General features: G+C 41.3%; 1 protein-coding gene across 2 annotated transcripts in view; it reads left to right on the top strand.

The window, feature by feature from the left end:
* The window catches only part of coro7 (coronin 7), a 110,533-nt gene that overhangs the window by 79,613 nt on the left and 8,996 nt on the right, over positions 1-21,924 (top strand). The window lies entirely within an intron of this gene.

Consider the following 21,924-nt stretch of genomic DNA (forward strand, 5'->3'; position numbering starts at 1 on the left):
TAGAGGGGGCACTCTAAAATGACCTCCACCTTCAGTATCTCCCCCTCTAAAGTCCTGCTTGTTGAGCCATGATTACTCTTTGCACAGTTTCCTCTCTGATAGAAGTCTCCACACAGTCTGCATGTCTCCTGCTTGTTCTCCTTCTGCTCCTACTGTAAGGAGCAACTACATGTAACACACGCTTACTCTCGCACACACACACGCACTGCACCATCTGCAAGGCATTACAGTAAATTGCAGGAATAGAGAAAAGATTTCACGCATGTCCCGCAGGGTCCATATGTGGCTCCTCAGTTTTACGCGTTTGGAGAAATAAAAAAAAAAGGAGTACAAGATATAAATCTTACCCTGTTGCACTTTATCCCACGTGTTTGAGGCTCACAAAGTCGGTGCTTGAGCTCTAATATTTCTCAGTTTCTCCCCCTAATCTACCTCCTCACTCTCTACCTAAATAAACACAATCCTCTGCGTTCATACCCCTGCACCAGAGCTGAGCTTATCCAGGTAAAAGTGAGCTGAAGTTATTTATCTTAGTCACTCAGCTTGTGAGTGTTGGACAGTGAGGAGGACTGGCGTCTCCAGAGCTCAGGTGCCCAAGGACCCAACCTGGAAACTGGCAACTGTCTGTTATTTTTCCTGCAGGAGCATGTTGGGTGCTTACTGTAAGTAATACAGCCAACTGCTCGCATACATTTCTAAATAATCAATGTGTGCAGGAGCTGTATGTTGCCCCAACTGACTGAAAATGAAGTATGCACAATGATGTACTGAATAATTTCAAACCAGAAAAATGCTGCATTTTAAGCACTACAACCAATACTGTATTTATTTAATTTCACATACTTTATTAACACCTGAGGAAATGTCTTGTTTACATGCTTCTCATGCACTTAGGCTCGAAATACACACATGCACAAACAGGACCTGTGGACATGCATTAGTGGAGAGATGTCAGAGCTGCTGGGGGAACCTCTGCAGTTCTCTGGAAGTGCACTGGCACCTCTCCAGCTTCCAGACCATCTTCCACATTTTGGTCTGCACCGGGACTTGAACCGAATACCCTCCACTTCCCAACCCAAGTCCCTAAACACTGCTTTAGCTACTGCTGCCCTTATAAACACATCTGTTTTTTTAAAGATCAAGAATGATCTTTTTGGATAAAAACTCTCAAAGTATAAAAAAAAGGAATAAGCTGAGCCTTATTAACTCAGGTGTACACAGTTTGATTTCCTTCCTGACTCTGCCTATTGGCTTCTGAGCCAAAGAGCTGCACTAACCAAACCCCTATGCAGGCAGAACGTCACAGTAATTATAGAATATGAAGTCTCCTTCAATCACACTAATATCCGGCCTGGTGGTGTCATCATTTACTACATCCTTTCATCCACCACAAACAAGAGTTCTTAATTAATTATCTATTATTGATCTATTAATTAGGATAATTCATTCAACTCATATGTAGATCCTTTTTTAAAAATATGATACATAAAAGAAAAACACATTCCCAATTACACAGCTGTGGTAAAAATAACCACAATCATCACAGCGTCTGTCGTCTATGAAATGTGGAAAAATGCATGAAGAACACTTGATTCAATTATCCAACATAACACAATGCACTGTGTTAGACTATTTCTTATCCAGTTTGAAGTCTTGACCGCTTCATTCTGCAGTCAAATGACCAGAACATGTATGGCCCTCTCTTAGCCCGTTCCACATATTTGTACATAAAAGAGCTCGCTCAGTGTTGTAAATCACAGTCCAGTGGCAGTAACAGCATTACTGCGTGTGCCGTCAGCAGGTTGGGCTCCTGGTCAGCCTGGCTCAGTAAAAGATGGCGAGGCGGCACACAGCCTGCTCCATAACACTGCCCAGGGGAACCAGTAAAACTCTGGTTTGCTGCTGAGTCTACCGCAGACTGCTAATCGTTTAAAGCTAAAGGCATTTAGCCACACAGCACCAGGAGGAGCCGGCTGCGATTACTTCTTCTTCTCCCTAGTCCCTGGACATCATTTCTACCCGCACGTGTTCTTTTGTTGTTCTTTCTGCTATTATTTCATTTCTGCAGATATTTGTTATGTAAGGGTGCAACGTTAAGTTTAAGTATCTCAATAACCAGCAGACATTCATCACTTGCTCCATTCCCCCTCCCTTATGAGACCCTAATCCAATTTGTATGAAGCTGCTCCACCTTCTCTTCATCTTCTCTAACCTCTGTTAGTCAGACACTTTCTATGAAGTTCAACATTTTGTGGAGCTTGAATGAATCACTGCAGATATTAGTTTATGCATGGTTTTATTATTTTGAATTCCTGGCACTATTGTAGTTGGCACTCTTAAAAGATTATAAGTCAAATATACAAAGTTAGAGTTTAATTGTGGATAGAAATGATTGTAATGATAAGTCCATACCTTTTATCCACACATGGGATATATATTATTGTATAGTCCACACAGGGACAAAGAGAGAGAGGGGCTGAACGGACTCTTAGCAGACCTAACTCATATCCTATTTACTTAAAGTCTTAATGGTACGGACCAACTGCATGTGTTAAATTCACCTAGAGACACGGCGCCCTCCTCTGCTGGTCACTTGTTGTCCTGAATTGAGGAGTATTCTCAATCGAACAGCTCCCCACAATCTTGTAATAATAATAATAATAATAATAATAATAAATTAGATTTAAATAGCGGTTTTCTAAATACTCAAAGACGCTTCTTAAACCTTGATTTAAGTAATAGCATAACACAATCATCTTTAAATACATGATTATAACATAAAGAAGGAGGAACGCGGGGTGCCAGTAGTGTAGTGGTGCGTGCAACCCATGTACAGAGGCTATAGTCCTCCAGGCAGGCAGCCCAGGTTCAAATCCCACCTGTGGATCATTTCCCGCTTGTCATACCCCCCCCTCTCTCTCTCTCTCTCTCTCTCTCTCTCTCTCCCTGATTTCCAACTCTATCCACTGTCCTATCACTACACTATAGGAACAAAAGCCCATAAATGAAAATCTAAAAAAAAAAAGGGGGAAAGCTGTGAAAAAGTAGTCCTGCCAGCCTGGATGTCGCGACATATCTCAGTCTGCTTTGCGCGGCTTGGCATATGCTATATCATGCTCTAGGTCCGGGGTTCCCAAACTTGTCAGCCCGTGACCCCCAAAACAACGTTGCTAGACTAGCAACTGGGGACCCCCATTGTCCCTGGAAGTGGTTGAAACCTTTAATGTTGAGCACAGTCGGGCACACTTTTATTACGTCGCATATCCAAATAGTTCCCAAACATGTAATATTATTTTAGTATTTTAGTGTAAGACACACCAGAAGAAAAACACCTGTAACCTCTTGAGCTACCTTTTTGTATATTTTTACAATAATGGATAAGATGTGCTATTTTTGATTTTTGTATGTTTTTGGAAGGAATCTCATGACCCCCTCTCACTGTCTCACGACCCCCCAGAGGGTCCCGAACCCCACTTTGTGAACCACTGCTCTAGGTTACAAATGTGTTAAGATAATTATACAGCGCTATGCTTTTGCACCTGAACACATGACCAGAATCAACCAGGTTCAAAAGAAATATGGCCACCTCGAAGATATTGCTGCATAAGTGCTTCACTTCATGAATATTTCCATGATAACATAAGTAGACGTTCACAAACACGAGCACGTGTCTTGGTTTGAGGTGATTGTGTTTTATTGTTTACAACATGCCTGTGGGTTTTGAGTTGAAGGAAAACAAGGACCTGGTGAGTTCAGCAGAAAACAAACAAGAACAGTATCCCTGAAGGAGAGATACAAGGAAGAGAACTAGAGCATGTTTTGTCAATTGTTCACCACAAAATGACTTTTCATTTACTCCCCACATATTCACTTTTGTCACAGTAAACCAGCAGAACAACAAGCGAGCCTTCTCTTGAGACATTTCATTGTGTTTTATAGCTCCATAAAATCGATAGTCTCCATCAAGTTTCTTAAAACAGCTTGTGAAGCTCATTCTGCAGCCAAATTTGGCCACTCATTTTCCCTAAAACATTTGTCATACTGTGCAGTTTTTTTCCTCAGCGACAAAGCTATGGTCCCGTTTACTGGAAGAAGACGAGCTGCTGCTGTGGGGTGCAAAATAATTATTTCTTGAGCTCAATTTGGGAAGATGTTTTGCATTTTTTTTTTTTTGCTCTTTCTGGGAGATCTGAACGGTATCCAGATTTTTTTGAGAGAATGTGGCTCAGTTTGAGGTTTATTTGTAGTGTGATAGATTATGATTATATTTTATTTTTTGGTGGCTTTTTCCATAGAATGACTTACTACACAATGGGTAGAGGAATGTACAGCTTTAGTTAATGTTTTGTAATGTTTAGCACTGAATACAATTAGAGAGCATAAACACAGAGTCCTGATCTCCTATTAGGAGAGCCTGGGAATAATCACCCAGGGTCCAGACTGAACCCTGGGCTCATTATTCTCCCTGCCTCTCTCTGTCCTTAAGAGGCTGAGGTTAGACTGTGCTCTTTTGTTAGCGTTCAGCATATCTGCATATGTATCGGCATCTGTGTTCATATGTGTTTTGTGCACATGCATGCAATCCCCCTCTGTCCACAACAACGTCTCTGCCGTCACACGCAAATCCACTCTGACGGCAGAATGTGTGGGCCGCCGTGAGACAGGAGCGGCTTTCCTTTCTTCAAAACATCCGTGGGAATAGAAGGAGTGCTGCACAGAAGAAACCTGGGAAGAGAGAGAGAGGGTGAAGCGAGGGATATCCATGGTTAATTAGTGTGTGCTATGGGAACCTGCATGTGATGAAAGAAATATGCTCAATAGAGGAGTTGTGTTCAAAGCAGAAGTTGTCACTGTGAGCGCAAACACATAATGCTATCATCGAATATGCTAGATCAGATGAAAGACAAATGTTGACTCTTCCCACCTGTCCTGTCATGCCAGCTTTTACCCACAAGTCAATATTTAGCTCATAAAGCTGTCTTCTGTAGAGGAACCTTTCGAACATAACAATATTAAAACAAGGGAACGTTTATGGCTTTGTTTACCTTCCTCGTGGGAGAATATGTCCCAGATTTGAGTCCAGTTTTAGGGTGAAGGAGGGCTCAGGGGTGCTCACCCAAAATATCATTTTGCCCTTTCTCACCGTTTGTCAAACAGAGAGAATGTCAGCTAGGCTGTCTTAACGAAACGCAGACAGAATGTCATCATTGGAGAAATCTTTGGCTCCTGTATGTCGCTTTTTTATTGTTTTGTTTTTGTGCTTTTATTATTATTATGATTTTGGGCTTTTTTTAGTCATTTCCCTATGGCATTTGGTCCTAATAGGAGCAAGCTGAGAGCTTCATGTGAGCTAGTTATGTCACAACATGAAACAGCCCTCAACACAAAGACCTCAAGAATCAGTACACCAAAGTTTTAATGATTGCAGGAGTTTTGCTTCATGCAGAGGAGGGCGAGACAGCGCACACACACGGAGTCCTGGGGAGGTCAGAGCTTAGTTCACTTTGAGGTTTACTACGCTGTTGACTCTGCGCATGCTGGCACTTCTCATTAAGGAGGGAGAGCGAGACAGGCGGCACAGCTGGGCCATGCATGCCTTTAGAGCTGGACAAGCCATTAGTGCACTTTATATTGCTGAAAAGGAGGAAGAATCCATCACGGAAACAGTCCTCGGTTTACCAGCTTCTATTATCGAGATGATTGAGAACATGTTCCCCTGGGTGACTGTATGATTTGTAATTGTCAGAGCTGTTTAGCCATCAAAGTGTTTCAAACTAGACTCATGTGGGTGCCTCCTCCGCTGTGGTGTCCTGCATCAGTCAGTTGTTGCACTTACGGCTGGGTGGCAGTTGTTTTTTAAGGTAAAAGTGAAGGATTGGTGAGGTTCTGATAAGAGTGACAGAAGAGGAGAGAGTGCAGAGAGGGCTAAAGGAGAAGGGGTGAAATCCAAGGGGAAGAGGTTGGGCTTAGAGGGGAGTGTGGATGACCTCCCACCCCCCCATGTTACTCATGGGTCATCCAAAAGTGACAGTTTCCCATGATCATCATTGGCCTAGGTGAGGCACTGGATTTTCCTTTTTGTGCTTTCTTTTTCTTCCTGTCTCTTTAATGATTTCTGCCTCTCTTTACCTCCTTTTTCAAAGTGTAATAATTGTTTTAAGTTCCCCTTAAATGTGTTCATGTGCTTATTGTCACTTCAGTTAGAGTTTTTGACCTTCACTGTTCAATCTTACCATCTATCTTACCATCTCTAACAGGCTGGAATGATTCTTCTCTAAACTGCACATGAAGTCTACATGCACATTTGCAGAGAAGCATGCTATGCACAAGCCTCTCAAATCTGAACAATGTGAAGCCCAGAACAGTAGATTATGCAAGGTGATTAGCTGAAAGTGAGAACCCATCGAAAAATATTTCCAATTATTTAAAAAAATAAGCAGGAGAGCTTCTTCCTCGTCCTTTAGTTCCTTCTTTCCCTTCCTCTCGGTCTTACTCTCACCATGCAATCAAGTATGTCAGGTTTTGAGTAACAGCAGCATGCCTGTGGTTTAGTGCAAAGTGACTGCAGCTTAGCTACAGTATGTTCACTATGAATGCACTGCTGGAATAGTTCGATGGAAGAAACTCTATTAGAAAGATGAAAGGGGAAGTATGCAAAACATCCAGGTCACTTCAGGTCAGCTCGGTGTTGCACACGAGTAATTAGCATGCCGTAGTATAATAGGTCAATCCCTGCATCTGTGGGTGTAAAAGGTTTTGTTAAAGAGTATATCTTGAACATTTTTTATTATTTCTGACATGGAATGCTTTTTAAAATTTTTTTTTTTTTTTTTTATAGTTGCTTGATTTTTCAGAGCAGATATAGTATTTTCCTTAAAATGTTAACTTGTGCTGTATTTTTTAAGAGCTTAGAACAGAGATTTCCTGTCAGTCAGTTCCCAGAAAAGTTTGCTAAGTCTCTGCAGCACTATTAGCCAACCTGTCATATGATGGGGTAGGAGCATGCACGTCTGTGGGAAGGCAAAATACTGAGATCAATGACCAAGAAAATACAAAGAAGACCATTAAACACACCAAAAATGTAATAAATGATGCTCAAACCCACAGCTCCACTTCTCCTAAAGCACCTTCCATGCACGCACTGTACTACTAGTATTCTCTCCATCTCTCCTACCGACTTATTTCCTGTTGTCAAAGTAACAGAATACCCTTCTAATATTGTGCACTACCTCTTTCCATCCAGCAAACTGTGTGGTCCTGCTCTGATGCATTGTTTTGAAAATGTTTTAGAGCTATCCGTCCACTTACTTACTTACTCATTGAGGTTTTATTTCCTTTAACTCGGCCTCTCTGTGTTGTGTGTTATTACTGGTACCACCATGCCTCTGTTTAAAGACCTCTAGGGGTTTGCCAGACAATCATCAAGTCATTTGGCTCCAAAACGACCTGCCTAGTTAAATAAAAGGAGGTTAGATAAAAGCAAACACGCTGAAGCACATGCACACAGATAACAAGCCTTCCTCCAGCAAGATGGATGTGGCGGCCTTGACACGGAGGAGAGGTCAGATAGAAGTTGATTAAATGAAAAGAAAGGCAATGTAAAGCTCATGGTGTTAGCTAGACATTTTCTATATTTTGTTTCCTTTTTTTTGGACAATTAGCTTGTTTTGCATGTGCAGGGCTCGCCTGAGTGTAATTGAGTGCAACTTGAGCACCACTCAGTCATATCCTGCAGAGAGGAGCGTGCATCTGCTGTGTTAACAAATTTGCTCAAAGTTGCCTGGTCATGCAGCGGTAGAAGTACCCGAGCTGAGACTGGATGTGGGCTTGTAAACGTCTGGTCAGCACTGTTTATTGTTGAGAGTTGGTGGCTACAGCACAAAGAGGACACTTCAACTAAAAAACGATGTGTTTCTTTGTGTTCATTCCTGTGAAATGCATTATTTTTTTACTTCCTCTCGGACCTGTAATCCCCTCTATTTACAATGTAAAGTTTACGCACTTGAAATGTTTCAGCGTTGTTGGCATCGTATGACTGGAATACTAAACTCTGCATTAGTGATGGTTACTCTGTATGGGTGGTCACAAATTGTGGTTTCTCTCAAATGTGTGTATGTGGCTGTTGGGTGGGTGGGTGGGGGGGTGTTGTTAGAAAGAAGAGGCTGTAAAGGGAGTCGATCACATCGTACCAGTTGCAGCTCATCAATGTTATCAGGTCAGGTCTGTAACAACCTCTAACTTTCTCTTTCTTTCCATACTGTCCCATAACTCTCCCAGATGTAGCAGGATTAGGCTCAAAGCATTCTTGTAAGCACACACACACACACACACACACACACACACACACACACAGAGAGAGACATGCGCAGGTATGAGGACATGTATAGCTGTTGTGATTTACTCTATGAATGTGAAAGTGATCTTATCTCTTTACTACTCTCTTTCTCCCTTCATTTCCTCCCCCTCCCCTCTGCCTTTCACCATCGCTTGTACACTAAATCTGCTCTGTTCTGTGAGGTTTTTATTGCTTTTTCACCGTATGTATCCCTGCTACGGTCATTAAAGCAGGTGATTTAGTGTAGGTATACGTCAGACCTGCTAACAGTAAAACATATTTTCATGTATAGTCCGTCCACCCAGGAAAAATGAAAAGGTTGAGGCCAGGGTCTGGGGCCACATTAAGGCTGAAGATATGTTGCAAAAATAAGTTGTTGGATCTATAACATAATGCAGAACTAGAGGGGATTAGATTATTGTACAACAGCAGCAGAGGAACTTCTCATGTTTCTTGTGTTTACACTGCAAGAAATGTGAAAGTCCAAAGTCCAAGGAACGCTGCATAGAGGGACTTCTTTAGTTCCTTCTTCAGTTAGCACACAATAAACTTTGAATTAAAGCTCCTGTGAGGAATTTTGAGCGTGTAATGAAACAGACTGAAATGAATACTGATGCCGTGTTATGACCTACAAAAGCAAAAGAGACCCCCAGCATGAAGATTTACTATTTCTACAGGGTGGATTTTAATGCCTCAAACCACTGCTGGGGGGCTGTTTCAGACAGTGATTCTTAGCGTATGGCTTTTTTTTTTGTTGTTGTCAGAAAACAAGACTTACACAGTGCAGGGTAAAATAGCAAAAATTCTTAGATGCGCCTCTTTGTCTACAAGGGGCTGCAAAACTGAAACGTCCTCACAGGAGCTTTAAGTATAATAAAGTGAATGGTCTAGTCTGAAGGCAAAACTCATGTGGACGCTTAAGGCACTGCAGTTGTCATTGTAAAAGAATCCTTTTTTTGTCTTTCCAAGAGTTGGAAACACAAGATTTTAATCCAGCCGGAGTGGAATTCCTGCTCGTGAGATATGACAGGGGATAAGAGTGATAAAGTGCGCATGTTAGACTGACCAGAAAGAGCAAGTACCGACACAGTTACAACCAGCAAGGTGTGTGTCACAGAGAGATAAGTCTGATCACTTGGAGACCCACAGGCTGGTAGACTCAGAGGCTCTGATGAACTCTGTTAACAGACTCTGATAAAGCAGAACTGGAAGACACCACAGAGTCAAAACATGTGCGAGCGACGATCGATGAAAGGCGCTCTGTTAAACACCTCAAGAATGTTTTCGTAGCTCTACTTGAGCAGGAATGGAAAAAAGAGAGTCTGAAAGAGTTGTTTTAGGGTTTATGTTTCTCTCTTTATTTTTCTCGGTCCCTCTCTCCAGTCGACCCTCGCTCTCGTTTGCACACATGTACTTAGACTTGAAGGAAAAACAAATATTAAACTGTCTTGTTTTTTTGTCCATAAATTGCTGGGTTTTAATGGTTCTAGCATTTCCAATAATTCCGTCTTGGCAGTCCATAAAGAAAATTCATGCAAACTCAGTCATACATGTTAAGGCAAGGCCTGCAAATGTTTTGGATCGTTTAATGACTGAGTTTTGCTATGAGGTCAAACACTGCCACTGTTCAAGGGAACTGTGGCTAATGACCTAAACAACATTTACCAGAAATGTTATCAATAAATATCCAGATCATCATAGTTCTATTTTGAAATCCTCCAAAAGCATCGGGTGCTTGGTCACCCTTTAGCAGGGAGTGTATCCGAGGTCGACTGAGGTCCGATTAACTGAACCAGGTTTCATCTGGGCAGTAAGTCATTCGTCGAGCCTGTTGTTGGTGGATGTGTTTCCAAAGTGGACTTTATGGGTGTTTCAATGTGTGCAACAGTGTGGACCTGAGGAAAAATAAACCACAGTGCGTCTAAGACTGACATTACCTTCTATTTGTTCACCAAGACAAATCCAATCAAGGTCAAAGCCAAACAAAAGATCATTACTTTGAAGTTATACTCCTGGTATGCACATAATCGCTCATAATAAAGAGTGTGAGATTTTGTGGTTTGCATTCTGGATATAAATGGATTGATTTGGAGGTATTTATAAGGTTGGATACTGATACAGATTTAGTACAATGAAGATTTCCAGTTACCATTAAATCAGTTGATATACTGTATATTACATCTTAAAAAGTATTTTCCATTAGTTCTGTTATGGTTTCATTCAATCATCAATGGTTTGATTGTTTTGTATCCCTGTGTTTTCTGGATGCATGTAAAAGAAAAAAGACTTTAATGATGCTGCTTTTCAAACACTTAAAACTGAAGAGACCGGTATGTTAATGAATGGGAATAGTGAAAATGGAAAAGTTAGCCATGATTCTCGTCACTGTTATTCATTTTACTTTTATTATCGAATAACGATATATCAAAAAGAATGCCAGGACAAATATTCAGCATGAGTAAAAGGATTTGGTGCAGAGGACAAAAAGGCACAAACAAATAAAAAGCCTGCTGGGTGGATGAGGATTTAATTTTTTTCTACATCAGCTATTGCTTATATCGCCTTTTTTGTTTTGTTTCATATATGAACTATTTCCTCCTTTTGCAAAAGGTTCTTCTTCCTTTTTCGACCTGTAGGTTAGACCTCCCATCATGTGGATATTGTCACTGATGGACAGATATTTTTGTGAGTCGGTGCATCAGTCATTAGCCAGTTCTTTGTGATCGCTTTCTTTGCAGCTGCGAGGAAAAGTATTGTTTTCCTGCATGCACAGATGTCCCATGTATAAAACAAGACATGGATGAAGGATTTCATAACCCAACATTTTGCAGAGAACTGAATGTATACCATACCAGAAATAATTTATCTTAGAGCAAGTCCAGAAAGTGAGTGTGTGGTTCCACAGTCTCCATCATGGCTGTTTAACATGATCTGTTTACTTTTGATTCTGGGTGTAATGAGGTGCTGGATTTGAGTCTTCCAAATGAATTCTCTCTCCATGTCTAACTTGCAACAAAGCAAGGCTTGTACTCAGGGGAAAAGTAACACAAAAAGAGGGATGTTTTATGCCCGTGTTATATGTATTACTGAAAGTGTATTTTTAATGTTCCTGTGAGGAGTTTTTAGCAAGTTATAAAACAGGATGAAATTAATGTTGATGCTTCCTTATGACCTAAAAATGCAGAGAAACCATCAGCAACAAGATTGAACATTTCTATTTAGTTATTTTTAAATGACAGCACACTGCAGACAGCTTTTGTTTGCATATGGGACAGCAAATACTCCCAGTGACTTGTGTTTGAATAAAACTGGAGGAGATCTTTCTTCAGAAAACTACTTACACATGTACAGGACATGACAAGCACAGAGATAAGAGGTACTGCTCTGTCCACAGGGGGCATCAAAACCCATGCAAAATGAAAATTCCTGATAGGAGCTTTATTGTATTATTTTTTTTCTTTATAAAAAAAAAAGAAGCCTCTGGACTTTTAGATCATTTTTCTTTGTTGTATTAGCTGAATGTTTCTGTTCCTCAATGGTAGAGTTTTATAGTTTAAGAACATCCATGACATGCTGGATAATCCATCAACGGTTCAAAACAAGTCGCTCTTTTCTTACTTCCTCTAAACATGTGTACCTCCGTCTGTGTCTAGCGTTTACAATGCAACTGTGACGAGAAACCGACCTTTTCTCCGCTGGCCTAACAGCAGAGAGGGTCGTTTCGGTCGTGACCCTCTACTCTTTTCTCCGCGTGGTCTGAGCCCTTACTTCCTCTCTCTTCTCTCCTCTGAGGTATTTAAGGCTGGTGATTGGTTCCCAGGCCCACGCTGACAGGTCATTTAATGGTCATCTTGCCCGGGCCCTTGATGCTGTACCCCAGGGTTAACGCGGAACGCATCTCTTCCTGGGCTTTGCAGTCGTCAACAAGCAGCCACCAGCACTTCATAGACACTCCTCCTACAGAACAGACGTAAACACAAACACATGCCAATATCTGAGTTATACAATCTATTTTATTTTTTTGTCAGCGTCCCCAAAGATATATTCTTTTTGTGGAATATAAGATTTATGTTCCCCTGTTCTACCTTCACACTCTTACCTCCACTTCACTCCCATGCCCACCCACATCCAACAACAATCCCACCCCCGCCACATCCCCCTTTTAACCCCCTCACCCCCCATCCCCCATCCCCGGTCTGCAGAGCAGCGCAGGGTGTCGAGCATCTTTATGACCTGAGACCTGGCTGCTTTATAGCTCGGCCTGTCTGGACCAGTTAACCAAGTCTTCATAGGCCCTCCTGAGTGTTTGTAAGTGTGTGTGCAGACATGAATATGTGTGATTTAAGATACGTTTTTAATATGGATAAGCAGCACAGCTAATGTTTAATTGTTCTTAGAGATTATTTGCTGCTCTCTCTTCTGTGTCTCCTCTTGTAAACATAAAGATTGTGGTTTTCATTTCATTAAGCCAACATTATGCAAAACAGCTGCGTGTCCATCATGTGGTCGTACTTCACTGTGTGCTAAGTTGTCCTGACATGTCTCTTAAGTGTCTTTTATATTGTGAGGTTGTTTTTCATTCCCATTCTTGATACTCTGCATTGATCTGACATGTGGCTGGCGTTGAAGGACTGTCTTGTTGTGGGCTCACTGTTTCCTCCAGCAGAGCGGGAGAAACTGAGAGATGTGCAGCCTTTATTCTGCTTGTGTCAATGTGGAGATGAAGCTGTACTGATGACAAGTTGGAACGGCTATGGAGTGCTATTCCCTTTCTGGAGGAGAGGAGGAGGATTACTGCTGAAGCGGTTACATTTTTTCACTTTGGCATCGTTGCATGTGGTCTTATGTGGAATTGGGAGTGTGTGAGGGGTGTTGGAGAGGTCGCTGTAGACCTGTTGACATGGTTCTGAATACGTTTAATTAAATCCTGAGCATGTGTGTATGCACACGTGTGTGTGCCTGTCAGGGGCCAGCGGACAGGGCCCGGTGAAGCAAAGAAAGAGGGTAGAGCAGCCGCTTGGCAGCCTATCTAAGAGGCTCGTCACTGGAGCTCAAGATGCGGCCACAGCTGGCCCCCTCCACCAACAATCCTGGCTTTTCTTTCTCTCTCAGGATTGAGTGCGTCAACTCTAATTCCCTTCTAATGAACTGGCTACTGAAGGTAGCTAGGCAGGCATACCAACACTTTTATTAAATACACACACACTGGCAACAGAACACTCAAACCGAGCAGAGAAAGTATGTCCCACTTAAGTACATTTCACTGCTGGGCAGGGGGCTGTGCAGCTTGACTTGGACACCTGCTGAGGATCCTTGAACTTATCATGGCTTAGATTTGCATTCAGGACCACCGCAAGCAGAGCTGTGTTTTAGCTGTGAAGACCACATAAGAACCTACAGTGTTCATAGTGGGTACCTCTTCTCTTTTGTTATTTCATACAACCCACGGAGCAAAGGATCAGCTCTTCTCAAGGATTTTTAATAAGACTTACTCCAATCTAAGCAGACTTACTGAACAAAGACTATTTGAATTTGAACCCTACTGTCACTATACCTGACATTTAAAATGAGATATCAAAATCAAAAAATTTGTCCTAGGACCAAAATAATATTTGTTAATTTCTTGTTTTTAGTGGCAGAAGAATTCAGGCAAACTCTTGCAAACTCCCCCCGTTGCACAAAAATGTTGGCAACGTTTCGGTACTGAAACTTTGTGCAATGTAGCCTGTGCTGTCTCTCTTTAGCTTTTGGCAGCTCTTGGTTAAACATAATTTGGCTGAAGCTCTTTTTTCCCCTGTACTTTTTAAAACTATTGATAACTAAAGTGATGGAGATTGTATCATTTTTAAACACGGGGTACTTCAAGAAGTTCTCTTAAATAACTAAAACCACAAAAATAGATTAAAATGTGAATGCTTTACTATTCATAAGTTTTCAACCAATGGTAAACATTCCATCAGATCTCTTCTATTGGTGCAAGGTTTTAGCAGCCCAATCGTGCACTGACTGCATGTAGGATGCTAACCTGACCGTCGTCTAATTTGATTCAAGGACTTTTGACATTCAGACAGAAGAAAGTTGGGTTAAATCATTATTGGGTTTTTTTTCTTAAAGCAAAGGACAATCAGCTCTGCCTTCTGAACTGCAGCCACCCTAAATATTTGATCAAATATTTTGTTTTTCTGCATTAAGTTCCAGTTATTTTCACATTGAAAGGAAGTGTTTCTATGTTTCTCATTGATCACATCAGGTGCACCCTTTATTAACAAAAACAGTCAAAATCAACTTAAAAGAGAGTTAAAAGAATATCACTTCAGTGGGATGGGAAATAAGTTTTATTCAGATGATTAAAAGAGACTTTGAGGATTCTGGAAATGCCTTAAATCAAGCTGATTTCCTTCTTGGACATGTATATGTCCTCTAGTTTCAGATCTGCTGCTCCTATACTGAAAACACATGAACGATACAAACTGAGTCAAACAAGAGATCATTCTTTTCTCCTAGCTGTGTCCAGATACAAGCATGAGAGAGACATGTATTTAAATCAGGCTCTGTAGGACCCGTTCTGAAATCCGGTCCCCTCCTGTAAGTCAAATGAACTGAGACAGCTTTAAATGAAGACAGTCAAATGAATTGGAAACGCAGCTTTCTACCATTGTGAGTTGAAACCTGAGATTGGAGCTGCCCTCACTGTGACCCTGTGGTTTGGATTCTGTGGTTGGTGCTTTGGAGCTCTGATGCTGCTAATGAAAACATTTATACACAAAGAGACAGCGCGAGTGTAGAGCTTTGATTCATCTGTGATGATTGTGAGTTCATAAAGGTGACAGAGTTCATCTGCTGTGATATATTGTTTATTTACTCCACTTTTCACCACACTAAGGTCTTTTTTGTTGGATTGTTAACCATTGACGTTTGAATGGACTGATTGTTGCCAAACCTTCGTCTGCTTTTTTTCAAGAATCTTTTCCAAAATCCTCTGAAATACTCATTTATCCCTCATGGAAACTGTTTCCTTTTTTTTGTTTCACATATTTGCAGAATACTCGAAAGAAACCAAGGATTTACCATCCTGGAGACAGCTGTAAAAGTCCAGTGTTGTTATGAATCCCATTTAATCACCGGTGGATTATTCCGCCCCAGTCCTCCCATTGTCAGTGTAATGTGAACACCCATGGGCCTGCAGCGTAAGTGTGCATAAAACCATTAGCTGTGTCTAACTCCCCTACACAAGAGCAATAACAGCGAAACAGAAAGAGTATGTTCTGTCACAGCAGACAATAGAGACAGGAAGAGGGCCGGGGTCATCAAAAGAACAAACCGATAATCTGCTGGTCATATGAACTGTCATCATCAGACTGTGATTAAGGACATAACTCGATGAAAAAGCATGTGCTTATATGGTCATACTTTGAGAGGGGAGACACAGCTGCTTAGTTACAGCTAACTGCTTATCATAGCACATATTTTTACTGATGAATTTTATACGACAACAGAACAAACACAGTTTTATTCTGCCGCTTACTGTGTTGATGCGTGGAGGAAAAAAGGTCAGCCCATAATGTTTCTGAAAATGAAGTGATAAAGTCATTTAGTGACAACCTGCAGACTTCAGAGGTCCAAAGAGGAAACATACAAAGGACGTGATGATCCTCAGATTATTCCTCAAGTGGAAACTTCAAATAAGGTTTTTTTTTTGTTTTTGGTGAAAACTCTGAACAACTGTTTGATCAGCTATCATAAAATTTGGTATATATGGCAACTGCACTATTCTCTAGTTAAACATGAACGGTATCAACCTTTACTTTTCATGGAGCACCATCATAAGGACTTTTGCATGGAAAAGACAACAGAAATACATTTCCTTTTGCCTCAGTTGTAAGTTGTGTTTGGTGCTAATTTGTAAATGTGAATGTTAACATGCTAAACTATGGTAGAGATCATTGTTTAATAATGATAATAATAGAAACGTGGGCGCAGATAGCCCAGCTGTTGTGACACGACCCTCATGTACAGAGGCAATGGATCTCATGGCGGGCGTGGGTTTGAAACTGACCTCTGCCCTTTGCTGCATGTCATGCCCCATTCTCTTCCCTCAACATTTCCTCTCTCTTCAGCTGTTCTATCTAATCTTTTTTAAAGGTTTACGAAGTGCTTTGACTTACAACAGAAGCATAAAAATAACAAAAAGACAAAAAAAAGTAGAACAACAAGAAAATAACAAAAAAAACAGCAAAAGAACTCAACAAAAATATTGAACCCAACCATCACATGACCCACCATGAGAACCCGACAACATGAGTTGAGACCTAAAGGACCAAAGATTTCAGATGATGTAAGCACCTAAAAGAGGCAGAAACAATAAAGAGAATTCAAAGTGCTGTTTACATTTGACCTGCTGACAATAGCATGTCGACATGCTGACTTAAACTTTGAGCTCAATGCATCCCTGTAGTCTCACAAGTTTCTAGCATGGCTGCAGACTCGTCCTGCTTTTATTGCTATGAAAAGAACATAAATAGTTATAGTTTGAAGGCTAATGGAAAAATGTGGCCAGAACATGAGCGTATCTCTGTCAACATCGATAACTATCTGTGCAAACCCGTTTTTAAGAAGTTCTTTTCCAATAATTTAACTTTATGATTTGTTCATGTTTAAAATATTTCCACTAGAGTTTTAACAGTAACAACTGGAGCTTCATCTGAATTTGATGTCAGAGTAAATGTGATGAAAGTCAGTTGACCTGTATGCTGATGACTGAAGTCACTCTCACACTTAAACTCCACCATCAGTGACCCACAGCCTCCCAACAACACGTCCACTGTTCTGTGTCCCCATCACTCTGTGTGTTTATCCAAACATTAGTTTATGGTCTTGGCAGCTGGAGTTGCAGTCTGAAGCAGAGGGGACAGCAGAGGCCTGCAGGGACAGCTTGACAAGCTGCAGGCTCGTAGTGTTTGCAGGCAGGAGGGCTGATAAATGGACAGTTCACAGTTCAGCAGACCCTGCACCCGCAGTGATAATGGTGGACCGCTCGCTCACTCCCACTGACTGGGATGACATGACCAGTGAGCTGATAAAACAAGAGGAGGGGAAGAAATGAAAACAGAATGAACAGTGAATACAAATCATTTGAAGCTGGATCACAGCTCTAATTTGACTATGAGTACTGGTTTACCACACTGGAGAATCTCCCATGCTGGGATTTGTGATTCAAACCCCTCACCTACACTTTAGGATGGAAACGTGAGTTCTTGTCGATATGGTCCAAATATTTATTCTCCGTAGTTGTCAAGCCAATTCTGTTTGTATCACAGAATAATGATAATTTATCTTTTCGATCTGTAAACAATATCTTCAAGAGTTGGACATTTCTTTAAAAGCGAGACATAACAAACAGATTAAAGAATGAAAGTAAATGCAGGTTTTACTAACATGCAATAGTTTTAACACAGAAATGCAAAAGGTGTTATGCATTTAATTGTAAGAATTGTAGTTTGCGATCTCTGTAATCTAACAAAGTGATTTATTTGGATCTCTTCATAGCTGCATCCCATCATAGAAAAACTAAAGACTGATTCTGTGTGCACTCAAAAATTAAGAGGTAGACAACCAGCTGCATTTATTTGGTTTCATATTCCTCAAAGACCCCCTGTCTCTTTCTCCTCCGCTCTGTGGCCAGCTCCTACCTGTCGACTGGAGCTTATTGTCTGCTGTGTTTTAAACAGGAAGGCTGGCCTAGCTTAAGGCCATGATCTCAGGGAGCAGAGAAAGGTCCCTTTGACTGATACTGATCTGGTCATAGCTCGACCCATAACCTTATACCTCTGCAGGCTGCTTTCATTAGCTCCACCTATATACTGTATATAATACACTACTGTGTGTGTGATGCTATCAGTGCATCTGGACGTAGCTATATGCACCCATAGAAGCATTTCTTTGACATATTTGTCACGCTTGTGAGCACATACCTGCTATAGTGCAGTATTTTCTCATAACACAGAATTTATCTGTGCGTGTGAAAGTGCTTCAGTAAGGAGTGTATGTTGAAATCAAATTAGATTTTGTGCCTACTCCTGAAAATTTTTGCATAGTTGAACTCCGTACAAAACCCCAGCTGCTGATGCATAATTACACACACACACACATAATTACACACACAGCAACACACGTTCTTCTGCGTTTGTCTGTCATCCACATGACCATTTGTCCGCCATTAGTCAGTTATTCCACTGATTTACACTATCTCTTACATTATCAGATGACAACACATTCTCATAATCATAATATACCTGGACTGACTCAGACTCTTTCATACTGATATGCACAGAGTGCAGTAATATACCCATCATATCTGCTGGTGCTGAAGGCTGCTGTCACAGGCAGAAGGTCATTTTCTGATGTGTGTTTGGGTCTGTGTGAGAGAGCGATGGCAGACGGGGGAGGAGGCGTGTCTTCTCTACGCTCTCTGTTTTGTGTAAACTCCTGATACGAGCACAGAGCCAGTGACAGACGGAGGCCAGGGGGATTTTGTGGCCGCTTATTGCATTGAGTGTTAGAAGAGCTAGAAAGGTGTTGAGATGTTAGTGGGTGCAGAGAGAGCTGAGAGTGTGAGACTTGGCTGCTGTTTCATGAAGTGAAATCACTCAAGGAGGAGATATTTGATCTATTATAGAAGTTTAATAGCACTTTAAGGCCCTTTGTTTTTTTTTTGTATTTTTCTGGTGTTGATGAATAACATTTTTGAGCTGCTAAACATGCTTTTAAAGTCAATCTTCAATCATCAAACAGATTCAATGAAAATGTACATTATTGTAAGGTACAGTGACACAGATATGCAGTGGTTAGCACTTGTCAGAGCAAGAGGGTTCCTGGTTCCAATCCTAGCGGGAAACTTTCTGTGTGGAGCTTACATGTTTTCCTCTTCCACGCACTGCTACTCCGACTGTCTCCCACAGTCCAAAGACATGCTCGTTAGGTTAATTGGTTACTCTAAATTGCCCGTAGAAGTGAGCGTGTGTGTGTGTGTGTGTGTGTTTGTGTTTATGGTTGGGTATCTCTCTGTCTCAGTCCAGTGATAGACTTACAACCTATCTAGGGTGCCTGTGATGCACAACAGGTCAATATAGATAAGGGACGGTTGGATGTGTCAGGCCCAGAGATTTGTTAAAATGGCTCGATAGCTCCACTTCAAGCTTTTTAACACAGTGCATTAAGTACTACATTCTACCATCATGCAAAAGATTTGGTGGGCATGTGTCACATGACAAACTATATGGAAGCCTGTCCGTTGGCCTGGCTCACCATATAATAGAAGTTTTTGTAACTCTTAAACACAATGTTGAGTCTGACCCTAAATTTCACATGATTGATAAGAGACTCGACCTGAACACATGACACTACCTAATGGAAAAGGAAGCACGGCTCTGGTGGCAAACAGGGTTTAATTTTAACAAATTGTAAACTCAGCGATCTGCTATTGACGTTTCAGCAACATAATGTTCTTTCCATGTGTGTCTATTCCCTAGTGCCGGATAGTGGACCCAGTGTGTGACAATTAAATCCTTCATTCAATGTTGAAAACTCAAAATAAATTCTGGTTTGACAAATTAGCTGCAGCACACCAGAAATCTGCCAGACAACTACTGTAGATGTGCAAAAGGCTCACTCAGTGCTGCTTGTAGCTTTAAAGTTGTGATTGTCTTTCTTTTCTTTCACCCCAGCTCATAAAGCAGTTAACATTTACAACAATACATGACTCAATGACTATTTAGCATGAGCGTGTGCGGATAAACCTGCTCGAGTCACACACCCAGCACTGAAAAGGGCTTATGTCTTGATCAGTGTGTCAGGCTGGGTTCAGTAGTACACACACACACACACACACACTTTTGTTTACAGCCTCTCCTAAGAGCATGAATGAGGCATGTAATAGTTTATCTTCGCATTCATAATCACCCCATGTGATTCTGATCTGCACAACAATCCCACTCGCTCCCACAATTAACCCCTGCTTAACTGTAACTGCTCTTACTAATGCATGTGCACATACATGCACATCATTACGCTGCATCATTAGCACATGTATTTGCTTGTACATCTATGTGCGTAAATATGCAGAAGCATGCATGTATGTGTTCTCTGTGTGGGAAAATGGTCTGGTGGTGAGGTGGAGCATGAAAGCGATAGTAAACAGAGGTCATTATCAGTGATAAAGCTCCACTCCTGTAATGTGGCTGTTTGACTTGTTGTGCGTTTACTGTGAGAAAAACAGAGATAAGGTCACAGAGAAAGTGAGGGCAATTTGGGGGAAATAGTTCTGGAATTGGAGGCACAAAGAGACGGCGGGGTGCAAGGTTGTGGTGTTGTTGAATAGGAGAGGAGAGAGGGAGGGAGAGAGAGGAAGGCGGACAGCAGAGGGGTGTGGGAATGAAGGTGTTTTGCGACTCCCTGCAGACTGACTCTGACGTGGGAACACAGAGTCGCCCCTAACGAAGCGTGGCCGCCCCTCGCTGGCTTCACAGGCCTTGGATAGAGGAGGGGAGAGAGGTATAATAGAGAGAAGAGGAGATACAGGACCATGTTGTTGATACACCAAAGGCAAATGGGCAAGATAATAAATATTTCAACCAGACTGTTATAGTAGAGAACGCAAAACAGGGAAAGAGGCCTTCTGATAACAGATTAGCTCTAACATGGGTTCAATACTTTTGATTAAAACGTTAGGATAATGTTCCCAGTCATACATTTCTCAGAGAAAACACTGACAGAAAATCATTTTTCTCAGCTTGCACCACTAGCCTCACTACACAGTAAATACATCATTGATAATCCCTGCTTTGGACTATGGAATCAACAGAATTCACAGCTGACTAAAACAACTCATATATAAAATAATCACACATTAACTGTGACCTTTTCACCTCTCATCTTGCATTGTGAAACTCAAACTTTCTATTGAAAGTACAAATACTACTTATCTGTTTCCTCATATACTTCTGCATATCTATGTATGTCTCAATACACTTGATAATAGTTCCTTCTTCTAGACCATTTCCCTCTGGCAGGTTCACTTTTTTAATATCAGAATGAGGTTTTTTCATAAATATGATTCACCTCACAGCATTGTCAATGTTTGACCTCACACCTGCCCTCATAGTGCCTATAAGATAAAATAAGATAATCCTTTATTCATCCCACAACGGGGAAATTTACAGTGTTACAGCAGCTGCTTTTTGTGTTATTGAGTAAGTGTGTGCGGCCTTGTCTCTTTTTTTCTGCCTGTATGATTACCCAGTGTCTGCATGATGTGCATACAACCAGCCTCCTTCTAAGTTAGTTTATCAAGTTATGTTTCGCCTTTGCAGTCATCATTGCTTTCAGTTTTTTTCTCCTTCTTTTATTCTCCTGCAAATCTGCCAAAAGCCAAATTACTTTCACAAAGGACTGGACTGAAACCATTGTGAACACCAGAAAAGAATGTGAGTTATTGTGACCACAGACGCGTGGCCGCCACGTTTAAGGGAATGAGTGATCAAGTCTTCTTGTGTCACACATTCATACAAACACACTGCTGACACACAGTACCA

Source organism: Labrus mixtus, chromosome 20 (assembly GCF_963584025.1).
Source record: "Labrus mixtus chromosome 20, fLabMix1.1, whole genome shotgun sequence".
NCBI lineage: Eukaryota > Metazoa > Chordata > Actinopteri > Labriformes > Labridae > Labrus > Labrus mixtus.